A 5,514-nucleotide genomic window follows, 5' to 3' on the forward strand; every position below is an offset into this window, starting at 1 on the left:
ATTCTGTTTAATTGCAGTGACATCAATTTCTGGGCTATCTCTAGGATAAATTGATAGAGTACTTAAACTAAAACACATAAATGAAATCACTAAATGCATTCAGAACTGTTCCCTAGAATTGTCAAAGTCTACATGCCTAAGTGTGTTCCAGTAAGTGGTTGAGCGCCTACCGTAAACGAAAGTGTATGGAAAAATAACACAAACCTTTGGAGGGACAAAATTAAAATGGCATATATCAACATGGCAAGCTAGCAACAGAGGCACCAGAGAGACTTTATATTAAAGAGCTGACTTGAAAAAGATATTCAAGAAGTCAATATGTCTCCACTTCTTCAGCTTAATAATTAAGTCATACTGTCCCTTCTCCTCCTCAAATAAAAGGTAAGAGTTGAATGAAAGAGGCTGACGCAGACAACCTGATGGCCTTGAAAATGCTGCATAATGGCCTGAGCATTTGCCCACATGGTTCAGTAAAAAGGTCAAGTCATGTCTTCATGAGAGATTAAGCTGCTTCCCCATGGACATCCAGGTCAAAAGCAATCAGGACTATTAACAATCTAATTGTTACTAATGATAACATTCATAAACATTTTATAGCACTGTACAGCTTACAAATTGCTTTCACACACATTAATCACATGACCCTCATAACAATCCTATCAAGTAGGTAGAACATGTATTACTATTACTGTTTTACCAAAGACACCACAATCCAATTCTCTAGATATCCCAGTTTTCTCTCCTCCACCCATTACTGAGTCTCAGTTTCCAAACTGTGCATCCTCAAAAGTTTTTGACACCTTTAATCCCAGCACTTTGGGAGGCCGAGGTGGGCGGATCACAAGATCAAGAGATTGGAACCATCCTGGCTAACATGGTAAAACCCCATCTCTACCAGAAAATACAAAAATTAACTGGGTGTGGTGGGGCACACCTGTAGTCCCAGCTACTTGGGAGGCTGAGGCAGGAGAATCGCTTGAACCCGGGAGGCAGAGGTTGCAGTGAGCCAAGATCGCGCCACTGCACTCCAGCCTGGCGACAGAGTGAGACAAAAAAAAAAAAAAGTTTGACTACAGGCGCCCACCACCTCGCCCGGCTAATTTTTTGTATCTTTTAGTAGAGACGGGGTTTCACCGTGTTAGCCAGGATGGTCTCGATCTCCTGACCTCGTGATCTGCCAGTCTCGGCCTCCCAAGTGTTTGACTTTTACAAGCCTAAATCACCCCTCATCACAAGGGCTGCAACTGTTTACCAGTTTATACATGATAAAATGATGGGGCTGACTCTGTCATTACATTCTGTGAAATAATGGGTTGAGTATTTAAAGTGATGATGAGCACTCCAGGAACAATGAAAAGGAGAAGAAAAATCAGTGTGATAAATCAGGAGGCCAAAATAAATGCACATCACTCCCCTGATGACAACCGGTTATTAAGCAAGAAAGCTATCACAAAAATGAAATTCATGGCTTGGTGTCATTATAAATACACACTAAAGAAGGCTTCAGGTACTGTACCACCCAACACTGCAGAAAACACTAAAATACTTCCATAGCAACTATCACTAAGGACATCATTAGGATGCTGAAAATGTAAAAGAGGAAAAAAGAGCCAATAAATGGGGACAAACAAGATTATTTCCCTGGTAGAATGAAGCCCATTGTTCACTCTCAAAAGACATAAATATTTAACCACCCAAGGCAAGCTATAATCAGCTATTTCAGCTAGCCAAACCCATCTTTCTGATATATAGTGTTTCCAAAAAATAAATCAACCAAGGAGTTGAAAATCCAAGGAACTCACAAATGCATGTACCACGCTGGTGGCAGCATGCTCTAGTCTAAAGTATTAGTCGTGAGTCAGGAGGGGAGGGTGTAAGCCTCAGCCCGGTCACTTAGTACCTATCAAACCTATTATGGGACGTGTAGGTATGGTCAGGGACACAAAAGTGAATCAGAAATAGATTCTGTCCTTGGGCTGTTCAGTGTTATAGGGGGAGATAGATGTGATAGATGTCAAAAGAGATATAAGATTGTTGCTATTCAATTTTAGAATCTTATTGCAGGGTGTTGTGGGTGGACTTGCACCCCCCAAGAAGGTATGTTGAAATCCCAACTCTCAGGACCCCAGAATGTGACCTTATTTGGAAATAGGGCCTTTGCAGATATAATCAAGTTAAATGAGGTTACTAGAGTGGGCCTTAATCCACTATGACTGATGGCCTCATAAGAGAAGAGAATGCCACGTGGAAACAAAGACACACAGGGAGAAGATGACTGTGCAACAACAAAGGCAGAGATTGGAGTGAAACAGCTGTAAGCCAGGGAACACCAACGATTGCCAAGAGCCACCAGAAGCTGGGAAGGGGCAAGGAAGGACTCTCCCTACAGCCTTCAGAGAGAGGATGGCTCTACCAATGGCTTGATTTCAAACTTCAGCCTCCAGAACTGTGAGAGAATAAATTTTCGTTGTTCTTGGTATATTATAACCATAACCCTAAGAAGCAAATACAGAGGCAAAGAGTAATCTCATCCTACTGGGATTAGGGCCAGGTTTCCGGTAAGAGATGACATATAAATTGAACTTTGAAGAACTTATACCATCTAAATGGTAGGAAATGTGGTTTCCTATTTACATGATGATAGTATTCAACATCTGTTGAGAATCCACCATGTGCCAGGTATTGCACTAGGAGTCATTCATATATAAACGGATTGGATTCTGGCTTATATACAGAAGTCATCTAGACCTCACCTCCCTCCTTGACCCTCCCCCTTCTATCCCACAGTGGTTGACATGTATAAAATGTTTAGTTTAGTAAATAGAAGAGGAAGATTGGTTTGGGGGCTGGGAGAGCTGTGAAGGGAAGAGGGGAAAAGGGTGAAGCAGAGGGCAAAGCATCTATTCCCTTTCTGACCTCCTTCTAGAAAGATGGTGGAAGCAGTTTCCAGAACTTCTATGAGTTGTTTTGTTTACATGTGAAACCAGCTGAGGAAATAGTCAAATAGACTCTCAGAGGCTCTAGGCACAAGCCCAGCATATTTGGGGCTGAGCCAGGGAAGGACATTCTCCTCTCTGCACCACAGAGGCCAAATGGAGGCTTCCCAAGGACAAGACTCTTTGGGAACACTAAGAGGCAACGCCCTTGGCATGGGCTATGTTCTCATGATGGACAGTGACCCTGGAAAAGTTTCAGCCTTGGCAAAGCCTCAGCAAGTGACCCTGCAAGCAGAAGCTGGACATGTGGGAGCTGGGGCAGAAGCAAAATAACAAGGCGGAAGACCATGGCAACTGCAAAAGAAAGACTGGTGAGCAGGGAAACTTCTTCGGAAACTTCTAGAAATAACTGGAAATAATTTGAAGGGGGTTCATTTCTTTCAGTCAAGTAGGAAGGGGATTTATGCCATAAATATCGGTATGTAAAAAAAAGACAACTGGCAGATGAGGCCTGGAACACATGGGTCAGGCACAGATTTCTAATATATCCAACTGAAATTCATCATTATCCCCTTTCCACTTTACCAGCAAGAAAACTGAAGCTCGGGAGGTTGAATAACTTTCCCAGCCAGTAACTCTGTAAGTGACTGAATCGGAAATAAATCCGTGTGTGTCTGCCAGTAAAGCCAGTACTCTTTCTACTATACCACACTGTTGATCTGGGCAACAGTAGGGAAAAGTTGACACTTGCAAGGAGCTTGGAAAAGAACACAGTAGGTCAGGGTACTAGCCAGGGTCCTGGCAGAAAACAAAACTCAAGCCAAATTATTCAAATGAAGGGACTTTAACAAAGATACTAGTGACATAGCTGTGGGCAGGATTAAGGGAATTAGCAAGGGATGTTGAGACACCCAGAGACCAGCAATAGAAGGAAACCACTCCTAGAGAGACCTAGTGAGAGCTGGTGAGACCTACAGCCACAAAAGACAGGCCACTAGCAGGATCTATAATGGTGGAGGGAGCCTGCCAGAGAGTTGGCGCCAAAGCAGACAGGGAGTGGGGAAAAATAACACAACCTTTCCTTTTATCTCCCAGTCTCCTGCTGCTGCCACCATTGGCTGTACCCCCACCTGGAAACCAGCTATCAAGGGAGCCTGGGGCAACAGGTGGCAGGAATCAGAGACTCCTGGAAACTGAAGAGGAGGAGGACATTGCCATGGAGAGCAGAGAAGTTGAGGCCATGTTCTAGGCCTGTCCTGTTTTGCTCTTAGATTTATTCTCTGTCCCCACTCTACCCTGTTCGTATCACAGAGAATTACTTTTTCCTTGTTCCTTTGCCCTCTGGTTTCTGGGTCAGTTCAGCCATTGGATGGCCCTGAAGAGAGAGCAGAAAGGAAGAAGCTGGGTATTTCTCCCCACTTCTCTCAGCTTCAAGTATTGTCTCTGGCAGCAGCCATCTCTTCTATGGACCCAGTTCTTGCTCCAAGAGTTTCGGTGGTTCCAGCTTCTCCCTGGTGGCCTGGCTCCTTTTGTCCCTTAAGCTTTAGGCAGTGGTAGTAGCTTTCTGCTCTTGATAATCTCAAGGATACCTTACTCTCCCACTTTAGGCTTCTTACCTTTGTCATCTCCTGGTATTAAATCTCTTCTTTAAAATATCAAGAATATTTAGAATCCTGACTGATAGAGGAAACTCTCACATGGGAAAGCCTCAACCTTCCCAGAAAAGCATGAAGGGAATGAATATAAACATGACTTGCATATCATAAATATGGAAAAACTTCCATTGAATCTGTCACTGCTGTGTGCCTATTCCCTCCTCTCACTGGGGCCTCCAGTCCCTCAACCACCAGTGTTCTGGTCCACTTTTTAGCCTGGCTTGCCCTTCATATCCCTGGAAATCATGAACAATCATATCAGCAATATTCTATGAGAATTCTTGATTTTCCTGCTGACTTGTCCTTCTGCTGTAGCTATTCTGTCAGTCCCTATCCTTAAGTACAATAAATTATCTATTTTCTCTCTTCCTGCTTTTTTTTACTGGACAAAGGAACACTACCTGGCCAAAATTTCTTCTCCTGGGATGTTTGCCCTGTTACTTATATCCATTGTACCCATTTCCAACAACCAGGCACCCATGGCTTTACCCAGAGTCCCTGGAATCTTTTCAGGTTCATGTAAACTTAAAATTTATGCAAAGGAAATCCACTAAGGATTGAAGACCAAAAAACAAATGTATGACATCATGCTATAATTTCACACAGAGAGAATTATTTTAAAATGGAATGGGTTCATAAAATGAAATAAATTGCTGATATGTAAAACCCATCATAGAAAATCAGTATGTTATTAAAACGGTTATTCATAAAATAATTCACCACATTTTTCACCATGCATTTGGAATTTAATTCAATTTACAAAGTTTCCATTTGCCCACAACTCTTCAGGACCACATGCCTTTTCCAACTCAAATATATTTCAAGGTCCAATATCAATGGTTTAGATATATATTAAGACATGTCAGACAGAGATTCTGTCTGCTCCACTATATGCTTTTGTTTTTGGAGCTGGGATGCAGTTT

At 42.5% G+C, this 5,514-nt stretch overlaps 1 long non-coding RNA gene across 1 annotated transcript; it reads left to right on the forward strand.

Moving 5' to 3' along the window:
- The first annotated feature begins 2,405 nt into the window (after positions 1-2,405).
- Positions 2,406-5,214, forward strand: LOC108527045 (uncharacterized). Its single transcript, XR_001884677.1, has 3 exons — positions 2,406-2,448; positions 3,086-3,307; positions 4,032-5,214. It is a non-coding gene; the product is annotated as an uncharacterized LOC108527045 (long non-coding RNA).
- The last annotated feature ends 300 nt before the right edge of the window (positions 5,215-5,514 follow it).

The sequence above is a fragment of the Rhinopithecus bieti genome, unplaced genomic scaffold (assembly GCF_001698545.2).
Source record: "Rhinopithecus bieti isolate Rb0 unplaced genomic scaffold, ASM169854v2 scaffold_841, whole genome shotgun sequence".
NCBI classification, from domain to species: Eukaryota; Metazoa; Chordata; class Mammalia; order Primates; family Cercopithecidae; genus Rhinopithecus; species Rhinopithecus bieti.